The sequence below is a fragment of the Coturnix japonica genome, chromosome 7, assembly GCF_054131305.1.
Source record: "Coturnix japonica strain WE chromosome 7, WE-NBRP24, whole genome shotgun sequence".
Classification (NCBI taxonomy): domain Eukaryota; kingdom Metazoa; phylum Chordata; class Aves; order Galliformes; family Phasianidae; genus Coturnix; species Coturnix japonica.
Window position 1 is genome coordinate 18,742,758 of NC_140669.1, and position 25,393 is coordinate 18,768,150.

A 25,393-nucleotide genomic window follows, 5' to 3' on the forward strand; every position below is an offset into this window, starting at 1 on the left:
ATGAGTTGTATCTTTTAATGGCCAGTGTACATAGATACAAGTGTACAACAGCAAGCAGCTAATGGGTTTACTCTTTTAATGGAGGAAGTCCTGGTTGCTAATCTGAAGGCCCTGGGTTCAAGCCCTACTGATGACCCAACTTAAATTGTTGTTTTATTAGGCAAAGACTTAAATATGATTGATATAATTTAAGCTATTTAATCTTCCATTGTAGAATGATTAAGATTGATCCATCTGTTCTATAATCAAAGATTAATAAAGTTATGAAGCTAATAGTATAACAAGTGTTTTTGCTAATCCCAAGTTGTTGGGATAGTTCTCATCTGGAAGCAGTGAGGGACACAGCAGGAGGAACAGTCCATCTCTATTAGGAGTGATTAGTACAACTTCAAGCTATAATTACTAGGATACATTTACACAGGAGACTGCTACTCAGCCATTAAGTATCCTTAAGAGGATGATCTTTTGTACCAAAAGGTACAGCAGTTTTCACAGCAGTTGAGAAGTTTATCTCCACTGAGTGCCTCAAGGGTGACTCAGTGCTTCAGATGACCGACAACTTTTCCCCCAAAAAGTGTTTGGAAATATTAAAAATAAATAAATAAAAATAAAAAAATAAAAGAAGGCTTCTAATTAGTCCCTTAAATTTTAGATGGGCCTGAAATGGTCTTTTTCATTTAGCATCAATCTTTAAATGGAATGGCATTTTCTCTATTTATCTGCTGTATGCAAAGTTGTTATCATATACCCTTTTCAGCTTTATTATTACCAAGTTAACCAAGACTTGTGCTCCTGGAGCATGCCTATATTCTGAAATACAACAAGGTGCTGACACTAAGAGACAGCTCCAACTGTTTACCTCCTTACCATATCTGTAGCACAGGTGGCTGAAAGTTATATAAGGCAGCTGATTAAGGGATGACTTTCACTTCATCTGAGGTTTCTGATCAAATTCCAGTTAGTAGCCAGAATTCTTTTTAATGTAACACTTATTTTTAATAAAGTTCAAGCTTGCATCTTCCCACCCCTCCAAGTTATTCCTTTATAATATTCCAGCACAGTTCCAAATCAGCAATCCCTTCCAAATTTGCTTCAGCTGCAGTGTTCATTAACACACCTGTTTTCTGGCAAGGTCTTCATGAAAACATTGTTTCAGCTCCTCAGATATTCTCAGGCTTTTACCAATGCCATCTTTCCAATAACTCCCCCCGTTCACCTCACCCAATTATCTCTTGTCTAGCCAGGTTCTTGCTCAGCTCATCATCCTTTTCCAATATAATATTAACTAACATCTATGTGAGGTCTAACATAAAAGACAAATATCAAATATAGAGTCACCTAATGATTTCTTGAGTGTTTTTCCAAGCATGCTGCCTTCTGATAACTGGTAACACACCCCATTTCAACTTCTTATTCGGTTTTCTTGAGAAAGAACTGAACAGAAACCAACCCAGAACTATAGTTTGTTTTGGCATCTTGTTTACTCACCATGTGGTAACTTTCAAAGATAAAATACTGCTTTTATATTTCCTTTTGAATCGCAAGCTTTGTGTTTTCCCCACTTACCTCCTTCCCTGGCTGCAAGCTGCATCCATTTCTGCAGAACAAAAGTTTATCTTGTAAGCAAAAATCAACACTCATGTCTATGTCTACAAAGAGAAATAAAGTGGAGATAGCTCCTGTTCTTTTTCACCAATCACAGAATCATTAGTTGGGCCTTTATCACAAATTTAATCATATTTAGAATTCTGCAATTATCTTACTTTACATTTTGACTGACTTTTTCTGTTAAATGACTTCCTCCTTTACTCTGGTAACAATTTTTGTTTGTTTGTATCTGAAGAGCATTCCTAAATTGCACAGATTCTGACATAATCATTACAGTTAAGCCTTTCTGTTTATGGGGACGTAAATCCAGATAGGTTTAATTTAAGCAGAATATCCAGCACTTTCTCAGGCATCACAACAAATAGCCAGTGAGTCTCTTGTGGTATCATGCAAGTGCACACAGATCTACACGTGCATCCAATGCATCCAAGAAACAAATGTGGGTGGGTCAAAACAGGTACAATACAAAGCATGGAATGATAAGTTTCAGATTAAACAGAGATATCTTTGCGGTACAATGTTTCTCTACTACTCTGACTGAAATAGAGAGAAAAACACTGAAAAAGAGTAAAAGTTGCTACAGAAAACTTTGCAGAAAACTGTGCATCCTTCCTTCTCCTCCTTTGGAAACTGCAGCCTGCCACAAGTTCTGTCCATGAGATCTTCCATAAGCTGTCTCTGAACTCAGATTTTACTGCTGTAGAAAACCTAAGGTTTGTATCAGCATATGGGGTGCATCCCACATACTGTATCACCAACACTGACCTTCTCCAGACATTTCATCTATTTTCCTGAGTGAATATTCACGAAATATTCAAGTGTTCCCTGGATCTCTCTGCACAGTCTTACAGTTGGGATTATGGTATTAATCCAGCAGAAGAAAAGCAGTCCTGTCACCACAACTCTGTTTAGACAGAGTGAGATTGAGGACTTTTGTTTCAGCCACCCCATAAAAAAATGGAAATGAATGAAGCAGTTTATTCTGCAGAGGTTTCTATACGGTCCCCGGGGTAAGTGCTACACTGCCATGGCCACCTAGAAGTCCTTGTGTTCTTCAGACAGAAATGTCAAGGCTGAGCTGCAGCACGAAAGCTCACAGCCCAGCTCAATGGCTGAGAGTCAGCCAAGGTGGCAATTTAATGCAGGATATAAAAAGCCAACTGGTAATCTACAATGCCTATACGCTGCCAAGCCACTGAATGCCTCCTAAAGACCAAATCGCTCTCCTAACTGTGACCAGAATCATTCAGTTTGTTGTGAACTTTAGTTTCATAGAATAGGTGATGGTAGATATTGGAGTTTTAAATCTATTTTCATTTCTGCATCCAGTCTTTCAGTGGAAAGACTTTCCATGGCAGTACATTACAATATAGGAATTAAAATAGTTTATAATCACAGCTGCATAAAGATATAATCAGAGCCACTCTGAGCAGAAAAATTGCTAGTCAGCTCACATTATAAAAACTAAATATTGGATTGAGACACCAAATATTTTGCAGAGTTTTCACTTTCTTTCACAAAAGAGATTAACTGCATTCAAGGTGGGCTCACAGACAGGTTATTCTAAATTGGACCAAAAATCATCAGCCACCTACAGTCTGAATTTGACCCCATTATATTAAACAAAGAGCCCTCAGAAATAATTGAGCTGGGAGCTGCAGAACAGCCTAAACCCCTGCTGGCTGACAGTGTCCAGCAGAGAACAAATGAACCTACTACTAATGGTAGTCAACAGCTTCTTCAGAGGATTGAACTTAACAACTTCTGAAGAAAAAACAATGTTCTGTATGGTCCTTAGGCAACCAACATCGTGTAGAAACGTGGACATACTCTGAGCTACCACAGCAGCTCTGAAATCAAAAGATCAGTGAAAATTTAGATCATGATCTTGCCATCTTCATGAAAAAACAGTCCCAGTATGTTTTACCACATAGGGTCCTGCTTACTCATGCACTGGAGATGGGGGACCCTGGTGGGCCAGCAGCCCAGCAGAAAGCCCTGCACCAGGCTCTGAATTTGTCCTTCTCCAGCAATGGCCATTGCCAGAACAGATGAGGTGGGATCTGCTTTTTTCTGCTTTTCCCTTTTTAACATAGAGGAGCTTTAAGTGCCTCCTGCTCTAGAATAAATTGTGCAGGTCCGTTGCCATGTAGTCTGCAGGCATAATAAGGACTGCTGTGAATTTGCAGGCACAAAAGCCTTGATGACTTCCTGGCAGTGGTCACTGCTATCAGCTAGAGTTGTGACATCCATACCACAAGTTAATGGAATAAAAACAAGCTTCCTACCTAAATTAGTTGGGACAGGGAGCCCAGCTGCTACGCAGTAAGAGAGAATTAAACAAGGCCTGCCCCACATAGACTCTACAGCATGTGGTGATTTCTCTCTGAACACAGCATCTTTGGAAATGCAGAAGCCCCTGCTCGTCCTCCAGCCCTGAGCTGTGGGGCCTGTCCCTGAGAGATGTTGGAAGGGGTGGGCAGCACAGAGACCTCTTTGAAAAAGCCAGCTGCGTGTGCTGGAGGAGCCTTGTTCTTGTGAGAAACTCTTTTTTTGTATTTAAGTGCTACGGTGAAATTTTTTCCTTGACAAATTGATCAGTTAAGCCCTCCTCATGTTCTTCCCAGTGGCCTTCTGAGCACAGGAGCTCGTGGTTCAACCCTGCGCTCCCTCACAGCCTGGTACACAGACAGTCTATCATTGACACTGCACACGTAAGGTGCACCGATAATTCTGGTACCACGTAGCAGGTCACTCTGATTAGGGCTCTTTTGCCATACACTGTGTTTTGTCTTTTTTTCTGCAACCGATTGGGGGGATCTCAGAATTAATTAAATCTCTTGACGTACCAAGACAGCTTGTGGAGTAAATGGTATGATATTAGAGACACTGAACTTGTTCGTTTGATTTCCTCCCTGTAACCTGAGCTCCAATTTAGTGCTGTATCTTCTACCCTCTTGAAGATTAATTACTGCACCAGTTAGCAAGTCAGCTCACCTGCTTTCAGCTGTGAAGAATGTAAGTCAGGGGAAATGTAACTCAGGTACTGCTTGGGCTTTGTACATGACCACTGAATATTCAGTGGAAGATTTAGCAGTTAAATACATTTAGCACTACAGTGCTCCTTACTCACAACCACCCCAAGCCTGCAGAAGCTGGTCATGGCATGGGTAAGGCACTATGACTGACGTTTAATTCTGCTTTCAGTGTTCCCAACTCCACTCCCAATATCTGAGGAGTCTGGGGACTCTGCAGTGCCCTGGTGACTTGGCCAAGGGTGCACAAGTAGCTCTGAATCCTGCACAAAAATACCAAGGCATCCTGTTGGCAAACAACTCTGATCCAAATGCTGTAGTTTTTTTAGTAGTGCCAGTGCACAGAGAACTTGGAGAAATTCCGTGTGATGGTGCAAGACAAGCTGCTGGCAGCAGGTCTGTGCGCAAGAAATACAGCTCTGGCAGAGAGAGGAAGCACAAGTAGAAAACATAATGAGCTAGAGACTTTGAAAACCAAGAGGGATAGACTCATTCTTCCATTTAGAAATGACATGTTCAAGGAGGTTATTTTGTGCATTGGAGAGTGACTTCTTTGAAATGTTATCAACTAGAAGAATACCAATTTTAATTTCTTAGACAATGAACCAAGCATATTTAGCTATGGAAATCAGCCTTATTCATTCCCATCCACTTTCTTGTCCATAATTGGTGTAGGTCTACCCCTAAACACAGCTCAGGTTTAACAAAATCTTGGTTAAGTCCAGCAAACCCAAGTGCAAGCCACAGACAGGTCCAAGTTCTGCTATGTGGAGCCCAGGTGAACCTAAATCTGCACCACAGCTTCCCCAGAGGTCATTTCCTTGCTCTCAAGAACTCAGGCAGCTCTGCAGTCACTCCCTGCAATCTGGACACTGGATCACATGTGACACAGAACTGCAACTTAGTGCCCTGACAGGAATATGGCAACACTTGTTTTACACATGAAACACTTCACTATGATCACTGCAGTTCTTAGCATCACTGTTAATTTTGTCATTAATTTTATAGTTCCCACTGACTGTGTTCTCCTGCGTAATAGCATCAACATTCCCACTTTTGGTTTCTGAATTATGACCCTTGCACAGCCTTTTCACCACAAAGACATCAGTAGTTTCTTCCCAGACTACCTCATCCTAGGAAGGCCAGAGGTGGCTTCTTAGGGCTAATGTTTTTTTCCGCTCTCTGTTCTATAATCCAACCTCTACACTATTTTGCCTCATAGCTCCTAAGGAACTGCTTACAGCACCATCAAGACACCAAAGCAGTTGCCTCCAGGAATACTGTGAAGACTGGTATTTGTTTTCTTAAGTTCCTTTTAAGTTTCCCCAGTTATACACCCTAGAAAGTCATCCAAGCAGAAGCACTGCTGTCTGCTTTAGCAGGGCACCAGGTTGCCTGTTACAGACAACATGCAACAAGTCTTGCATTAATTCAGACGTCCATCCCTTATCTTGACATCTGAAAATGGCACCTTCTGGCAGCTTCCCCTTTGGTATTGTCTTTCTTTTAAGGATGATATATTGTAGCAATTTTGCTTTATCTGCTAAGACCACCAGCAAAGTGGCAATCCTGTTTTTTCATTGACAGTGTTTTTGATAAGTGATTTGGGCTTTTTTTATTGCACGGTAATATTATGTCTGAAAAACCCAATGCATGTCTGAGGAAAAATAGGGATCCTTGATTTGTGTTGCCTGTGTGCATTAGTAAGCATTTGTGAATTTTATATATTGATTCATGCTTTTGAAAATCTACTATATTTTTTTTTCATATGGTTAAAACAGGCTTTATCTCTGTGTTGCTGTACATTAACATCTTACATTGGAGTTGTGCATCATTTATTCATGCCAACAGATTGAGTCTGAATTTCAGAAGAAATTTTTAATTGTGATGGAAACCCTGAAAAGCAGCTCATTCTAAAACTAGCAAATGTTTTTTCTTAGAAATTTCCTGTGCTGAACAACCCAATTTGAATTCTACTTTTAATAGAATATATATATAATCTTTCTTTCTTTCTTTCTATAAAACCTATGAAAATGCACTCTCAAATCTACTAAGTTTTCATATTTCTCAGACAGACTCAAGAGGTTTCCAAATCATCTTCAAAAGGTGGTAATCTACTACCTAACACATTTGTTCTCAAAGGTAATTGAGATGTTTTAGAGAATAGGGAGGAAATTATGCAATATATTATTTATAAACCAAGAATAAGTAGTAGAAAAAGCTTGCTCTGCCCCGGCTCTGAAGGACCCAGCTGCTCTGGCTGATTTTAGTTGCCATCCTGAAGAGGAGGAGCAGGAGAGCAGCAGATCTCAGAGCTTCCCTTCCCTGGGGTGAGTGGTGGAGGCTAATTAGGCAGTCTCCGGTGCAGGGCTATAGTAGAGTAGCTAAGGTAGATACTAGTCATTGCTTACCATCTTAATAATGCACCTTCTTACTGCATCTTTCCTAACATTTCTCCATTACTGTACTTCTGTGCTTTGAGATGAAGAAAAAATACCAGCAGCCCTGCAATGTAAAATACCTCCTAATGATAAAACTGATGAGGTATTTGATTTTCCCAGTGCAGATATCTCTATGACTAGATACAAGAGATGTATTCCTTCACGGTGCTAAAAGAGGAGACTCACAGGCATTTCCCCTTAAATTACGCAGCACAGTTCAGAAGCTGGAAGCACAAATACCTGTTTACAAGACCTGCCTTCTGGTGATCAGTACAGCTTGTGCAAGCTTTCTGGTGCGAGCAAATTAGTGGGCAAAAATGAAGGAGTCCATAGCTTGTTTGAATTACAGGTGTTGGTAATTTTCAGTCTTGCACCACGTGAAAGTCATTCAGCTGCCTCTCTTGCCAGAGACACATACTCCATGAGCTTGCATGAAAAGTAATGCTCAACATGCAGTAGAAGAATGGAGTTGTACTGTGCTCTGTGAAGCAAACTTCAAAATAAAGATGTGCAGACCCTGCTTTTGTCTTTTGAACTTCACAAGGTTACTCCCACCCAGCTCCAAACCTGTCCAGGTCTCTCAATCACAGAAGAGCCCTCTGGTGTGGCAGTCACTCCTCCCAGCTTTGTGCCATCAGCAAACTTGCTGAGTGTGCACTCTGCACTTTCATCCAGGTCACCAACTAATATGTTAAATAATACTGACCCTAATCCAGTACTGACCCCTGGCAAGAACCACTAGCCTCCAACTAGACTGTGCTGCTGATCAGAACCCTCCAAGTTTTGCTGTCCATTAGTTGAAAAAGATAAATGACGTTCCTCAATGGGCTGGTGCCACCAACCACCACCAACACCATAAGCAGCTGACAGCCTTACTCACCCCACAGCACTTGTTGATCTGTCCATGCTGTTGCTGATGCAAAGTGAAAGCAGCTGGAACACTGCTGACAAAGTCATCAAGAAAGTGTTGCAAAAAGGACTGTTTCTTCAGAGAGAACCTGTGAATTTCAAAATTTAGGAAATTATCTTTCTGAGTTTAAATATGATGGTAAATGCTGATCTATGGATGCTGATAAGTTTAAGGTTATTTTAAAATAAGTTTTACCTCTCATCCTCACTCGTTATACAGCACATTATCTCCTTTTGTTCTGCAGAGTTCCTATCAGGATGACTTGGGGAAGGTGTTTTAACTTCTTCCTTTATACCAAGGGCTGAAAAACCCACACAAATCACACCCCACAAATGCATCTATACCCCTCCCCAGCTTAACAGCTCATTTGCTTCTTGGTTTGGAGCAAAGTTAGCCAGTGATTTTTTCCTCCTCAGGCTAAATGGATCGATAGTTTCATACAAGGGTCTTGTCTGATGTTTGTTATATTGATACAACAAACATATAGAGGGAAACAGTACTTACAAGGGTGAAAGTAGAAACCTGTTTAGTCACCACACACTTAGGTGATATTTCATAGAGCCATTGAATCATGAAGGTTAGAAAAGACTGCTAAGATCATCAAATCCAACCATCAACCCATGGCCACCGTGCCCACTAACCCACATTCCCAAACGCCACATCTACCCTCTTCTTGGACACCTCCAGGGATGGTGACTTCATCACCTGCCTGGGCCACCTGCTCCAATACCTTGCCACTCATTCTGAGAAGAAATTTTTCCTAATGTCCAAGCTGAGCCTCCCCTGGCACAACTTCAGGCCATTCCTTCTCATCTAATCACTGTTACCTGAGAGAAGAGGCTGATCACCACCTTGCCAGAACAATTTTCAGGGAGCTGTAGAGAGCAACAAGGTTTCCTTCAAGCTTCCTCTTCTCCAGAAGAAGTCTGGTAAAGAATAAAATGTCTGAGTTTTCCACTGAGTGGAAATTCTGGCTGCCTTTTCACACTTTAAACAGGCACTGAGCTTCACCCCTCTATTAGGAAAGTGGCTTCTGATTTTTCTGTTTAAAATTCTTATTTCATGTCTCTTACAGCTGATAACAATTAGAAGGTTTCTGCATTAGGCATTAGCACACCTGACTTCATGGGAAATTTGTGTTTTGATGTGGATCCAATCTCTGCTTGTGGTTAGTGTATTGGCAAATACAGCTGTATTGTAATGATGAACATCAAGATAGATTATCCTGGAAACTGCAGCAGTGATGACTTCAGTTCATTTAGGGAAGTGAGGTGCTCAAGTACAGACGTCAGCCAAGGCTGAGGTCAGGCATCCATCCCTACCAGGTCTGATCCAAGCAGCACGCCCAATGGAATCCCAGCCCCTGATGTCAATGAGAATGCAGATTTATTGATGGTGCAAAATGCCCCCAAACCATCATCTGACAAAAACAGAGCCTAGTAGTGAAATACAGAGGAAATACTGCTGAGAATAGCAGATGACGTGAGCTGGGTGGGAATCCCAGCCCAGCCCTGGCAGTCACCCCGGCAGTGCTCTGGAACCATGCTCCGGTTACACCCTGCTGACTGTGGGGCTGCCCAGCCCTGCAGGTCCATTCACAGATATTCCATGCTCAGACTCTTCTGCACACACAAGGCTGTGCCAGCTGTGGTGTGGGTTTTACCATCAGAATGGTGGTGCTGCTGTGCAGGAGCATGGGGGCCCGGACACACTAGGGGTGATGCTGGAAAACCACTTGTGTTTCCATCAGGGGCTGAAAACACCCTTGCTACAATGGGGCTTTTCCTGCCCTTTGAGTGACCGAGCATATTTTGCATGTTTTGCCCCACTGACAACACTTGGAGAAATTAAAACTCACAGTGTGGCTCACAGGTACAGTGGGAAAAGCTCCTGATCACCTTTCCTCCCACAGACAGATACGGTCCCCTCCTACTTCAGCGATGCAGCACAGGACTGTTTTATTATAGCTCTGTCACTTCGCACAGTCCAGTTTCATTTCAATAATAAAAATATAGAAATATAACTAGCATCTTTGTTTTGAGGTGCCGAGTTCTTGAATTGCCATGTGTGACAACAGTTATGGCAGCGAAATCGTTAAAATCATGTAAATGCTTAAACCGCGTAGGCCTGGGAGATTATAGTTTCATTAGAGAAAAGGCTATAAAGTTAGACCTAGGTAATTACCTTTCCCATTAATGCTAGAAAATTCTTTGCTCCACTGAGAAGTGATTGTGGTGCATCATGCCTTCTGTGCTTTTACATCCGAGCGGCAGGAGCCTTTATTTCATCAGCACAAACTGCAAGGAACCAGCGGCAGCCTTCCAGGTGTACTTTGCAAATTGGGGTTTAAATGTGGAACACATCAAATTAAAATTCAATATTAATTATTTTGTCTTGCTAGGAGCCTGAGTAGTTTAAAGCAGCAAGGGTAATTGTCTAACTCATTGTATGTGTCTACAGCGAACTTAATCATTATGTCAGCTTCCTAATAAAAGGTTATTATAGAAACAAAGATCCCAATTTTACATATGGTAGGCAAGGGAGAATTCGAAGAGCTAGTCTCCAAGGTAGACTTGAGGTTCTTGACAAATGATGCCCATGCTGTGATCAGATACTTAACAAGAAATCTCGTTATTAACTAGGCCTGTACAGATAATTAGCACTTGAGCTTCAAATTTTAAATCTGGCTTGAGATGTATAATTTATCAAAAGCCCTAGCTCGCTGTCAAAGTCCCATAATAAGGCAGCGTTATTGATGAATTGAGATTAAGAGCAGATTGAAGAGAAAATTAGGCCACTGGTTAGTCTGAAAGGTCTGATTTCAATATTTGCGCTACTAATTTGGTATTATTTTGGTAAATGGATGAGATCCCCAAGTGCTGCGTGGTATAAAAGAATAAACCGTGTGTCGTTATTCTAACAAAAAAAGTATTGTTTGCCGGATGGGGAGTTTTGCAGCACCAGCAGCCTGCTTAATAAGCTTCTTTACGGGATAAGCGTACCTGTTTTTATTGCATTAATTTACTGCAGCACATAGAGAGCGCTGGGCTTTTAGGCAGGGTTGGAAAACGTACCTTCTTTACATTAAAAATTATATCACATTAGGCTAATTATGACAGAGCGTGCCAAGCCCTAATTTAGCCATTCCACTTATATCCACGCATTGTCTTTCAAGCATTCTTTACCCCAGAATGCAGATAAGTACCATTTATGTATTCAAGCTACATAAAAAGCGCAATCTTGTTTTAATGATCACCAGTAGCACTTCATTGCGAATGGCTTCAAGGAAAATGAAAGAGTTACTGTATGCAATCTATCTACAGTAAACCACAGCTGCAGAGGTGTGAGATACACAATTGCGGCCCTTAGCAAGATAGATCTTTTTGATACACGTCACAAAACGTCACTTAGGGCAATATCTAACTTCCCGAATTACAGGAGGCCATGCATAAGGTTGGGATGAATTCCATTTGTTTTGCTCAGGGTTTTATTCTCAGCCCAGGCTCACAGATCATCCCAGAAAGGCACCCTACTTTACCGTATACCAGATCTCATCTACAACAAGGGCAAACACAGATCCTTGTATACATCCAAAACATCACGCCAATATCCTCCAGCAAAATAATAACGCCAGTCACCGCCGGCTTCTAGGAAACATTGCACCGAAATCCCCTGCACCGTGTTATTGGCAGCAGCTCCTTTCCTCTCAGTTTCCAGCTGTCCAGTGGGGTGTGCCAAGTCACAGCAGGACCTGAGGAGTGTTTGTATTCAACTGTGGCACTGTACTTTATGGAGATTTGCTGTGTACGTTGTGCACTTACAGACAAGTGGGATTTCCAGGCCCGGCGGGGCTCCCCGGTGCCAGTGCTGAGGTGGTTTGATACTCGGCAAATTGCTTTGGGCTGGGAGCTGGTGACAGAGCAGAATGCATTGCGTTAGGTTTTCTATCAATAACATCTGAACGCCACTTACAGTGGAATTGCTTTCATGCTGGTCTTGTCTCCTAATTTTAATTCTAGGACTGATTGGATTTTGCGTTCATGCATTTTTGGCAATTCTGGGAATCAAAGCCCTTTCCTCCTTTCTTATAAATAAGGCACTATTAAAAATATAAGGAACAAATTATAAACAACTTCAGCTCCTTTAACAAGCCATTGACTGATGTCTATTTGCACCGATTTGGAAAATACTTCATCTTTTTGATATATACGCTATAATCATTTTATACAGCTTGAGATAATTCATACTTTTAGATCTTACTCTGCCGTGCACAGCAAAGCAGCACTTCGCAGGGCTGACGGAGTCTTGCAGGATGTTCAGTAGGTCTGCAAGCCATCCAGACAACAGGAGCACACAACTCTCAGCAGACAGAGGGCCAGCTTGTACTTCTGTGGCAGTTTTCATTCAGGGATTTCCAGGTGTTATTCTGACCCTGTTTACTCTGAGTGTGCTTCTGCTCTGCAAGCTGGGGCCAGGAGACAGCTCTCCTCGAGAGTACACTTCAGTGTAAGAAGGAGGAGCTCCCAGTTTCATTTAGGATAAAAGTAACCCATAAACTACATTCTAACTTTATTTAGAAACATAATTTAAGGGCATTTCATATCTTCAAGTGACATTTTCAAGAGTGTTTAAAAATTTTAAAAAAAAATGTTTCGGTATTTCCAAATTCTGGGGGAAAAGGAATACATCTACACCAAACCAGGGTGCTGTGTGTGTAAAGCTGTGCCCTGGGCCCATTTGGAGCTCACTGATAACTGTAGTGACCCAACACCTGCCTGGCAGCCCTTACACACGGGGCACTCCCGCAGAGTGGAAGGGGAGCTGCATGTACACTGCACATTTCTATCTTTGATTGCATTCATATAAGAAACAGAGCAACCATACATTACCTCTCACGAACCAATGTAAGAAATGGCAGCTGCCCTACCGGAATTACAGGCACGCACCTAGAAATAAAGGAATTAATGAGTACATAAATAAACATTCGTTAAGGAGCATCCAAGCGGCTTTCACTGCAGCCTACCTCTCCTCTTGGACGCCCCCCCCCCCCGCTCCGGGACAGCCGCCCGCTCCCTGCCATGCCGCCGGCTGCCGACAGGGGGCGCCGGCGTAACGCGGAACCGCTCGCTCCGGGGCGCAGCCGGGGCCGGGCCGGGGCGCAGGGAGGCGGCCGAATCCGCGTCCGTTCCGCTTTAGCCTTTGTCGGACCGCGGTGCTGGGAGCTCGGGTTTGCTCTTCTGCTGGGGAAAAGGAGGGAGAACGGGCGCCTGGGAGGGAGGAAGGGACAGCTGTGGGCTGAGGCAGAGTGTGCAGCCGAACTTCAATAAAATAGAAGTTTCGTGCTACAGAACGAGCTAACATAATGCACGGCTTTTGCTTATCGTGTAGCAGCCTTTTAGTTGCAGTTTGAACGGACCTGCTATTTCTAGGAGACCTCCTGCTTTTCGGGCCTTCGGTATTCCAGCAAGAGAAGAAGGCAGAGAACTCATTTTTGTTGTAGGTGATAGTAACTGATAGCAGCACTCTGTTAGACAAATGAAACCTTTGCACTTCCCTAATTTCTATAAATGTACGTGGAATTTGGCTTCTCTCTCTCTTCCTTCTTTCCTTTTCGTTCTTTATTTTGGTATCCTTTTAATTAAATGATTCAGGAAGACGACCGTCTGGAAAGCTCCGGGCATTTTCCAAGTGGCAAATGGCTCTATAGTGTGTGACAATGCACGGTGGTTGATGAGTTAGTTCTAGAGGCTTCTGAATTTTAATGATGTTGGAGATGATATTGTGTGTCCTTCAGCTTGTTAGAGTGACACCAACACTCCATAAATCATAATACCTGTGTATTGTAAAATCAATACAAAAGTGCTATCTCAGCGCTAAACCTTAATAAGTTTTTCAGTGCTCTAACAGCTTAAACTTTGCTGTAATGCCATTGGACCTGTAGGTTAGGATCAGAGCATGCTTAATTTGTTTTGTAATAGAGACTTTTCTTTAATGAAGGACCGATTAGTAAAGCTTTGGTTGCCACTCTGGTGATCAGTTGGCAGAACAGCCTCCGCAATTAAACTCGTGTATCTCTGTCCTGAAGCAAAAAGGCAGGCTTAAACAGTCAATAAATGTTAATCCAGTCAGAACCTGTCTGTGCCTTTGAAGGCTGCTCATGAGGGGTTTTTCAAATCACATTTTTTTCATCTTGTTTTAAATATGGAGGTCCCCATAGAGCTGGGACTCAGAGTACAAGGCCTCCCACAGCTCTGTAATAAGGTCTGGCGTACTAACAGTGCTCCATGCAGATCTGTCATCTGTGTGTCCCTCCTGTCCCTGTGCACCTATCTGTGCCTTTACTGGTCAGGAAAAAAGTAATGGTGGTGGTTTAAATCTCATGCATTTGTGAGAGTGAAAAAGCTGCTAAAAAAACAGAAAAGTTGAACCTTACCGAGGTTGTTGTTGCTTTCTGGGATAGGATAGAACAGGATAGGATATGATGGGCATCTCCCCAAACACTGCCAGTTAGTTATCTGTTTTTCAGTCTTGCCTGCTTGCTTTCTTTTCCTATGGAAAGGATAAAAGGGTGAGTGAATAACTAGAAGCGGAGGGCGAGTTAGCAGAAAGTTGGCTGGTAGAACTGGGAGGGAGACATGGGTGAAAGAAAGATGCAATTCCCCATCTTTAAATGTTTTCCATTTGGTGCAACACAGCTGTGCTACAAACTTCCTGTCTTCACATTTTTCCTGCTTTCCATCTACCCATTAAGCTGCACACATAGCTGTGCACAAAGCATTAACATACATGAAGAGCACATTAAATTTAGCCTAATTATAACTGGAATCCCCTTCTTGCTTTGTGTAATTTACCTTTTGTTCATCGTTGGAAGACAGAGAGATTCAGATAATGACATGAAGGGAACTGTGTGAGTCACCCTGTCCAGCCTGTGTCAGGCTGGGTCACATCCAACCTGCAGTAGGCATTTAATAATAATTTGAAGCTGCAATATGGAATATACTTTGTCCTATCCTTTGCTCCGTTTACCTTTTCAGTCTCCATCCTACTTTCTGGTCACTGAAGACAGACCAATATATGACACAGGTACGTGCCCTGCTCACCTGTTGTGCCCCTGATGTCAGCCCAGTGCACGCACCCCTTATTCCCCCCAGCAGCCAGCAACGTGCAGCTGGGGTGCAGATTGATTCTGGTCTCCAATTACCCTCCCGTGAGCTCAGCAAAGGCATTGACAGCAGAGTTTGGGTTCCTGTGCAGGCAGTTGAGTGCAACCTTGCAGAAATCAGAGGAGATTCTTGCTGAAATACAGAAATCAGAACTGCTGTCCGCAGTCTCGGATTCATTAAAAACATGAGCAGGGCAAGTGAAAGGAAAAGGGTCAGACAGCATCTTTCAGATGGAACAGAGCAAGTGAATGGGCTCCAAACACAGAAAAGATACCTTGAAATACCTGGGGGTGCTTATCCAGTGTGCGGAGCCCCAGAAACCACACAGTCCTGGGAAGAAACAGTGCAATCAAATGGATATTAGCATCCTTGAAATCCTATTAATGCACAAAAGACTCATATATTATAGTCTTGAATTGTAACACACCAATTGCTGTAATTCTAAATCTTTTTCAAGTGGGATGTGGTGATAAAGCCTTGCATTTCTTTCATGTTTTTTCAGTATCTGCCACAAATTGCTGGGCCACCTGTCCCTAACTGCACGTAGTCAGTTGTTTCATTTAGTCAGCACATTCTAAGATCTAAGAAAGCAGGGCAGGAGCCCACAGGATGCTGAGTACTGCTGAAAGCAAATCAACACGAGCAAATACCTCTTCAAACCAAACGGCACACGAGGTGTTTGCTACCACTGAAGATTTGCTAAAGCATAAAGAAATGCACAGCACACTGGGGTTTGTTTGCTTCCCAGCCGGTGCTGGCTCTTGATGAGTAACCGTGTGGTCACAGCAAATTCCTGCAAATGGAGAAAACCCAGAAAATTCAAATGATTCCTCAAGGTCACAAATGGAGTGTGTGCCTAAATCAGCACGCTGTGTTTCCTGTGCCCCCTCACACTTTTTGCCCTGGCATGCCGTTAGGATACCCACAGCAGCTCTTCAGAGCGCTGCTCCCTCAGCAGCTGGAAGGGGTAAAAAGAAATGTGGGTATAATCCGCACAACAGCTACAGTGGTCTGGGCAGCTTCAGTAATTGCAAGACACACCAAGGCTCTCCCAGAAATCCAGAAGTCTGTTGTTTCAGTGATCTCCCAGGGCCAACCTTGGGTGGCTGCAGGAGGTGAAACTTTAAGTAGACTCCGGCCTTATAAAACATCAGCAGACACACATTTGAAAGCCTAATGATCAGTTTACCTTGGCTTAATTGGGTTTATGTGTTCAAGGATATCCTGGCAGGGAAAGAGGCTTACTGCTCTTGGAGAAAATTAAAGCTGGAACAAAATTCTGCTGATGTGATGGAGAGCCTGAGAGCATCTCTGTGTGAGAGCCAGCTCTGGCTCTTTGCACTCAAGGAGGTGGGTTGAGCCCAGCTGTCCTACTTGTTCACTTCTCTTCTTCAGGTGGCGGCAAAACTCTGTGCTCAGGAAGCTGGGGAGCTGGCTTAGGGCTGCTCTCTCCTCTTTCTCTCCTTTCAGATCTCATCTCACCCTTGCAAAAAAGAAAAAGAGTCTATGATGAATAGATTTTTGAATTGGCTTATAATTGCTTATTCTACTCTATAATATTAATTTTCATCTTCAACTGTTCATTGATTGAAGAATACTGGATGTGGATTGTTAGTTTTCTTCATGACACGTATATTGAAGAATGATTTGGAGAATATATTAGTGCGTATTGATAATATTTTCCACCTCCTATATGCTTGTAGAGAATTATTTGCTGCCCTGGGAGAAGGGAAGCCAGCCTCCATGGCTTGTATTGTTACTTTTATTCTTTAACCTTTCTGGGCATCTTTTCTAATGATCAACTATTATAAAAGTGATGAAGAAATTCAAAGCTTGCAACAAAATTTAATCCACGTTGAAATGAGGAAGACTTCCTTGAAATAAAAAGAGCCAGCTATGCCCATCTTACCCATCTTCCTGGTCTCTTTTCAAATACTTCCACTTCTCCGTCCGTGCTGCAGATGTGTATTGTAGGTATCCTGAGTTTGGGGCTCCTCTACTGACCACAGTGATGCTGAAAGAGAGCAATTTGCAACAAGGTTATTAATGTTACCCAGTTCACCTTAATTTCTGTGGGTGCAGATGGGGTACACCACACTTCTCAGCAATTCACAGTATGGAAATTTAATTCACACTGGTTGACCCACAGCTGTGAGAGGCCCCTTGGTTCAACCCATGGTAACAAGACTCAGGGAGGTGACTTTGACACCAGCATGTGCACAGCGGAGGAAGACACTGATGGCTTTCCCACCTGAGTTCCAGTGCTCCCTTCTCTTGTGGGGCCTTTCCATCAAGGCTGCTGGATGTCCCTCAGAGCCAGGACCATGCCCTGTGAAATAAGATCAATGTGCAAGTGCAGCAACTTGCTTTTAGGCTTTCTTTGGGAGGGTTTAATTTAAAGCAAAATAAAAGCATCACAAGGCTGTATGCTTCTCACCTCAGATCATCATACTTTTAACAATTAATTCACTGCAGAGACTGGCAAAGAATGTAACTGCAGTCACGTAAAAATTCATTTATTTTATTGCTGTCTTCCAAGAAGTAGCAAAACTGATCTTAATGAAAATTTGTATTTAGGAAACAATCAACAAACCACACACATAACCACATGCACAGCTCGACATGCTGCTGGGGTGAGCTGTGGCATGCCAGGCTGCAGCCTGAAGCTAATTTTTTACAGCCAAGTTATAAAGCCCTGAAAAGGGGGTTTTATTGTGGAAATGCTGACAGAACCAGAGTGGTGCTACTGGCTCCCTCTCTAATTAGTCCAAAGAATGGAAAGTTATATTTTGCAATATGTGGTAAGCACTATTGTCCTGATGTCGCTGGTTTAAGCCAGAACTGCGGGCTTAATTTGGTGTTACATATTCTATTACAAGTTTGAAAAGGCAACGTGGACCCTTTTACTGTCATGAAATGTGAGGGCTTTCAGGCAGCAATCTTGATTTGTACTTTCAATTATATAAATATTAAAAGGTGCAGTTTGGACTTGGTTTTGGTGACAGTAGTGGATTCCCGCTGTGTTCAGTCTACTTTGAAGAAGATGTGGAGTCCACATGGTGTTTCTTGCATGTTTTCCAGAGACTACTTTTAAATTCCTTCAATAAAAGTTACTTTTATTCCCGTTTAAGTGTATTGTTTACAGAGAAACATCCTGCCAGCAGATGAGAGTAAATAAAAGACAGGAGAGCAGTAACATTAAACACATCATGTTACTACTGCACCACACCACCTACACTCCCCCATCTCTGCCTGTAAGTACACCTACCTGGGCTGGTGCCCTTGGTTTTGCTGGTGATGGCAGAGGCCATTCACCTCCCCACCCAACCATTTGTTACTACAAGGTTGTTATAGTGTCCCCGTGATCAGGCAACATCTGTGCTTTGCCATCCTTTCAGCATCAGCTGATTGTTGATAAACTAAGACTGTCCTTATGCATCCTGTTGTCCTGCACTCCACTATGCTGGCCACCGATCACTTCTCCAAAGGTGGGACAACCATAAGGGAAATGGATAGCTGCAACTGTAAGATTGCACAATCATACGAAGCGTGTCTTAACACGTAATTAAAGGAAAATGGGTTGACTCTCAAATTTAAATGAGACATCTACCCGATTAAGTGCTGTGCTGTACTTTCATTGTGCTCATTTGTTTATGTTTTTCTTCTCCTAATACAATATCTATATTGTACTGAAAACTATTACCCATATTTTGCTATTGCTATATTGTGTCCATAAGGGGAGGGTCACATTAAGGTTCTAAACACCCCTGTATATTTTTTTTAAATATACCATTATTACATAAAGTGCCTACAAATCTCTGTTAGTTATAATACAGCCAGAGCAAATTCTGGTAATTACACCTGAAATCAAGCCATGGTAAACTCCTCATTTCAGGATAAAACTCCAAATTCATATCAGCATCTCCTGTCATCATCAACAGCGTTCGACCTGGTGTTACAAAACTTACTGGAGTGATGATGAGAAATTAACCTGTTCTCTTCCTTCCTGTTGCTGCTTTTTTTCCCCATCCACTTGCAAGGAATGCCTCTGACTGGAACTTGACAATACTGCAAAGGCTTCAGCACTGAATTTAGCATGACTGCTGAGATTACACTAAAGGCAACAGTGGATTATTCTGTAAGTGATAGTCCTTAACACAGTATTTTGTGCTTCTTCACTAAAGCAAGGTCTCCATTTCCTTCCTTCCTTGTGTCTCACAGGAGGTAGCCTCTCAGGAATGAACTGATGGGACGAAGCATCATGATTTAACCAGATCTGACCCAACAAACAGTGTTTAGAATTAGATAACCATCTCCACATGCATTAAGATCTCCAACCTACAGTAACTCTGTTTGTCTGCTGAGAAACCAGGCTGGCTCTGATTGAAATTACCATTTTGATGCTCTGACCTTCAGATCTCTTAATAAAGCAGAAAACGACCTGTCCACTGGTCCTTCTAGCTCTGGTGGGGCAGAGTGGCACCAGCTGCAAGCCAGCACAGTGTTTAACTTAATCCATGTTCCCAAATACAGCATCAATACAACAATAATAAAAAATACCTTCAAAGAACCCAATCCTAATTTACAAAGACACCACTGTCATGGACACATTGGTCTTCTTCTGAGGGTCAGCAGTGTCCTGACAACATGCGACACCCTCCTGTGTCAGCTCCAACACCCAGGTGCATTTTAAAATCTACCTAAAATTACGTACAGCAATGTTCACCCAAATACTCTGCCCAAAGATAAGCACATACAGATGTCTGGCCACTGTTGAATTATGAGCCACTCCTCTGAGCTTGGAGAAGATGGAAATGCAGTTTAAAGATTTCTTTCAAAGGATAAAATAGTTCTAAGGAAGGAGAATAATTATTTTTGGTGTTAATCTGCACTTCACATATGAAGTAGAATCAATAGTACTTTCTTCTAGGGCATCCTATGTCATCTCATTTACAGGAAAGAAACACCCTCATTGACAAAGTTTTTCTTAAGCACTGTACTGCCATTCAGTGTTAAGCAGTAAGTAAAAGACAATATTCTGGTATGAAAATCTCTGTGAACATAAATGGGATTATTCTGCATCAGTTTACATCAAGCTGAAATTTGGCTCTGCATTTCTGGAAATGATACATGAAAAAAATCTGAAAGTTGCAACTTAATGTGCCTAAATATCTTTAGTCTGGAAATCCCATAGGAGGAGAAGTTCATGTGAGATTCCCAGTAACTCTTGCTCTCAGCCATGTGGAAATGTGCTATAAGCAACTTTCCCATGCTATTTACTCTTCCAGATCCAACTGGTAAGAGTCATAATAATTAACATTTTTACTACAGTACATTGTTAGAGGATGATAAACGTGATTAAGTAAGCAATGAAGAATTGTATGAAACGTTGTAATACAACAAAAAAAAACACTAATCAGAATTTAAAACATGAAGAGTGAGTCCTGTTTGACTCACTTTCAACCAAGTTTCAGCCTAGCTTCTAACTAGTCCCAGCAGAATGCAGGGTGAGCCACAATGGAGATTACCTGGTTAGGTGCATGCTGACAGCACCATTTCCCAGGTAAAACTGATGTGGCAGGAACTTCTATTTGGCAGAAAAAAATAACCAGTGAAAACAAATTCTCTTTAAGGGGTTAGACTGTTAAGACAGCAGAGCTCTCATCCAGAAATGTCCCCACGGGACACCAGGAGATGTCACCAGTCTCAGCCTTCTGAAGACCTGGGGACCATTTGGTCCTTGTGAACTGCAAAGCATCAACCAGCAGTCTGAAGGTTGCAGAGAAATAAGCTGCTATTTAAAATGCTCCATTGCTTTGTTCTTGGAGATGTATTTTCTATTTCATTGGTATCAATCACACACAGCAAGATGCTTTTGTGGACACAAAATTAAAGCAAAGCAAGGCAGGTTACATGCTTTTTTTTCTTCCTTGAAAATTCATTTTATACTTGCTACTTCTCAGGAAGAGTGTGAGCTATAAAATTTTTATGTGTGTATTAGAATGTTAAAAGCACTGTAGTAACAAGCCCTGAGTTTTAAATAAAATATAAGTACTGAATCCTCTATTAGGAATGGTGTAGCAGAACCTCAAAGGCTCACTCTAAAAATTAAGGACCAGTAGCCATAAACTCAAATAAAACACTGGGAGCTGGGAATACCAGAGGAATTGCCAATAGTAGCACTGCACATATGAGCTCCAGTGATAATGGATGAGGGATTCAACCAATACAAGTCTGATTTGGAAGTTACATATGGCTGTGCACAGGGCCAATTGAGGCCTTCAAGACCCTGGGGAAACAGGGACAGCACAAAACAGGAGATGCTGCATAAAGGTACCTAAAAATGACCCCTTCCTGCCCTGCAAATGGAGCCAGAGTTGTCCAGAGTACATACTGGTTTTACAATGTGACTCTCCCAGCCTACCCTTTCCCTTTCCCTACCACTTATCCCTTTGCAAAGGAAGCACTAGAAGAACACCACTCTTATCTAATGGACTTCCATCTCCATTTCATGCACAACCTCCACCTCTGTAACAAGCACAAACAAAAAATGTAAACGCCACAATTCCCAGGAGTACATACTGAGTGCCACACACAGACTGATATGGTAACTGTTCTAGCTCTGTATTAATCAACAAAGAAAGAACAGCAGACAAAATATGCTACGATAAGCAGAAAATTAATTGCTCCAAAAATGAGTAGAAAGAAGCAAATACTACTGTACATTCCTTCTGTTAAAATTTTAATGACACGTTCCAAATGTTTAAAACATAAAAAAAAAAAAAAAAAGAAGAAAGAAAAAAAGAAAAAAAAAAGAAAAAAAAAAGGAAAATGTGGAAGGCTGTAATCTACACACTTTTCTTTTAGGGCCCTTTAACAAATCTTCTAAGGAGTCCCAGAGATGTTAGCTAAGCCATTATACGTAATGAATCTTGGCATAAAAGAACAGCACAGCAGCAGCTACACATGAAGCAGCATGTACAATAAATTATCTCAAATGCAAACCAAATTCCCCTTGTTTATCATGTATATAAAGCACCAGTGCTCAAGATTCCCTCCAGAAGTGCTGGACTCTGTGTAATATTACTCATAGCATAACAAGGTCTCGTACTGTCACTGCAATTGCATCTTTCCTCAGATGATGAAGTGCAGATGTGTGGAGATGGAAAGGCTGTCCAAAGAAATAAAAATATCAACAGGTAGACCGTAGACTAGGTGATCTTTCCTGTGCTGAAGTACAAGGTTATGCACCCTCTTCCCAATGCAATGGTAAGCTGGAGCTCAACCAGCTCAGGGAGGAGAGCTCCCTGCTCCGGGAGTGAGGTGAAACCAATGTTACTTGAGAAATGTATGGCTCTGCAGCCATCAGCTCTGCTGCCCTGAGGTGCTCAGAGCAACACACTTGGGCTGCACGTTACACTTCTGATGACTGAGGAGTTAATGAGAGGCACTGAGTGTGAAACCCATCATCAAAATGGGATCTCCTCTGTAGTCAGTTTGACATCACGGGGAAAGCAGAAGCATCTCTTTACCAGCTTAATGTAGAGTGAAAATGATAATTAATTGAAAGCTCTCAGAGGTTTGAAATTTTGGAAACAATTCCAAGAGAGCGAGAAAAAAGTTGCTGAATTGTGTAAGGTATCTATTGCATCTTTCCACAACATGTCACATCCACTAGCAGACCCATGATTTGTGCTTTGCTTAGAGGAAAAACAGTCAGTCATTATTGTGCACGTTAATAAGTACAGTGTATCCTGCTCCTCGTATCTGACATCTGCTTGCACAATCACGTGTAGATGACAACCTGCTATCATTTTAATTAGTCACATTTGAGCATCTATGGCAACCTTCCTGTTAACATATACCTCCTTTTTTGAAAATAATTCTTCAGTATAGATGCTGCTGCCAAGCAACAAATACAAACACAGAAAAAAAACCTAAATATTTTCACAAGACCCACCTTGTTTGGGTACATGTTACTCCTTGAAGCTGAAAGATCCTGTGAGAATTTGTGTATCAGCCATGTTTGTTTCCAGCGGTGGGATTTGTACATAGCAGCAAGCCTCTGGATCTTGTTAGCTCAGGGCAAAAAGTCATGCTTTGGAGCAGTTGCCCCAGCAGGAGGATAAAAGATGATGGTTGGTAATTACATCAGTTTTGCACTGTTGAGCAGATGTTCTTGCAGATAGATTTTGGCTGGCATTTACAGAACATCACCACTGAATCTCATGATAGCACTGGAGGAATGCTGCTACAAGTGGATGGAGCTGCACGCCTGTAATAAAAAAGATTACAAGCAGAGGAAATAAATGGAAAGAAGAAACAAGAAAAAAGTGTCTGAGGAGCTAAACTACTTCAGAAACTGTTTTTCATTTGTAACTTAAAAAAAATAATAATTGACATAATAGATTTACTCTTGACCAACATGAATATGGCCCAGGAGATTTATTTAGACCTAAGTTTAATATTGGGATTAAGGAGGATGTGATCCCAATTTTCATTATCCAGAGAGGACATAGTAGTCTGTACAGGGCCACAATTAGAACCATGGAAGGAGACTGAGGGCTGGAGAGCAGCAAAGTAATAGAAAGCTAAGCCTATCCCTTACCCTCACGTGGCTGGCAGCAGTTTGAAGAAAATGGGACAGTGGGCAGAAATACACGGTAAGTTTTCCTAGAAAACTCAGCTTGACTCCTATGGCTGACTTTACAATGGATAGAAAATAGTACAGTGAGGAAAAAGACAGTGTTTACCTCTTCATAGCTTGATCCAAATACGTAAAAATATGAAATAATTATGAACGAATGCTACTTCTTGGGATGGAGAAGCATAATTTCCTTCAGTACATAACTGGAAAGTGTCCTGCCCAAACCCACCCAGAACTCAGTGACAAAAGAAGTGTAACCGTGTCTCTACTATATAGCAATCTCTAGTTAAGCTTCTGGATAGGATCCCTTTTAGGTGTTGAGCTTGACATAAAAGGCAGAATGGTGAAAACATGCCACAGCCTATGAAACCCTATGTATTTCTACCAACATGAGCTCTTGAAAACTGAACATGTTTTTACATCAGATAAGTCATTGTGTTACTTTCTGCATTTTTTTGCACATTGAGAGGTGAAAATGTATCACAACTGGAGGCAATCTCCTGATTTGACCATACTTTGGGATGTCAGCATGTCTGTTAAATGAAGGATTTATTGACAAGAAGTGCTTTAAAAAACAGAGCATTTACAATTAGATTAGAATCCATTCCCCTTCAATTTACCTATCTGCAGGAATGCTGACTTTCAGATTCCTCTCTTCCTTGTGCTGGATGGCAGATGCTAAAAAAAGCCACAAACCTGTCTCCATTGGCAGGCACCAGTCTGCAGAGCTGATCTGTGCTACCTGCTCATCCCTTTCTAAGTCAGGAATTGGGCTCTGCACAGCGTCAGGCAAAGTTTCCTGAGCAGTGCCAAGGCTGTCTGAAGTTAAAGACACTGTGCTTCTACCATACACCTTTTGTGAGCCTCAGGGCTCACAGTGGGACTACGCTGATGCAGAGGGCTCTAGAAGGAGAAAACAAGCAGACTGTTAGCATCCCTGAGCTGATAGCACTGATCAGATGGCCACTGCCACCTACTAGCTGCACCCGATGACTGCAACTCCTTTCCTCTCGAATCTCTGAGGTAGGTATGCAGTTATCACCTGTGGCACTCAGACATCAAAAGATTTTAGTGTTCCTTTCAAGGCATCAGGAAGGCTGGAAGACAATTGTCATGTATTTCTAAGCACGGCCCATGATAAATATTTGACCCAGCAGCTGGAAGAAAACAGAAAAGATTTGCTCTCCAGTTTATACTCTTGCATTACTCACTTATTTTCCTATAATGTTGGAATTCTCCATGTAGGGCATAGGTTAATTATTCTTCAAAATGGATAACAGTCATTAGCATATATGATATAATAACAAATTCAGCAATTTGCATGGGTGCTGTCTAATACCACTGTGTTTTCCTCATGGTCTCTTCAATTCATAGGCAATTGCAACAAGCTAAATTGATACTGGTTTTTTGTTGATGTTTTCCTGGAAATCTGCAGTCTGAAAAGAGTGCAAAAGTTTGGTGGTAACTATGACCTAATGAAAGGTACCCCAAGAAAACAAGCAGCTAAAGAACCAAAAAGAAAAGGATAAAGAGCAGGTTGAAGATTGCTTGTCCTGAAAAGAAAAAATCTGGTCACCTTTATTATACTG

At 41.9% G+C, this 25,393-nt stretch overlaps 3 long non-coding RNA genes across 3 annotated transcripts; all 3 read right to left on the reverse strand.

The window, feature by feature from the left end:
* Positions 1-1,511: 1,511 nt before the first annotated feature.
* Positions 1,512-8,920, reverse strand: LOC107316645 (uncharacterized). Its single transcript, XR_004308045.2, has 3 exons — positions 8,822-8,920; positions 7,965-8,082; positions 1,512-1,597 (listed from the first exon to the last, which is right to left on the reverse strand). It is a non-coding gene; the product is annotated as an uncharacterized LOC107316645 (long non-coding RNA).
* Positions 8,921-11,811: 2,891 nt separating this feature from the next.
* Positions 11,812-14,543, reverse strand: LOC146760101 (uncharacterized). Its single transcript, XR_014947992.1, has 3 exons — positions 14,428-14,543; positions 12,884-12,940; positions 11,812-11,903 (listed from the first exon to the last, which is right to left on the reverse strand). It is a non-coding gene; the product is annotated as an uncharacterized LOC146760101 (long non-coding RNA).
* A 1,803-nt stretch (positions 14,544-16,346) lies between these two features.
* Positions 16,347-23,432, reverse strand: LOC146760102 (uncharacterized). The gene is made up of 3 exons (XR_014947991.1): positions 23,118-23,432; positions 17,067-17,171; positions 16,347-16,640 (listed from the first exon to the last, which is right to left on the reverse strand). It is a non-coding gene; the product is annotated as an uncharacterized LOC146760102 (long non-coding RNA).
* Positions 23,433-25,393: the final 1,961 nt, after the last annotated feature.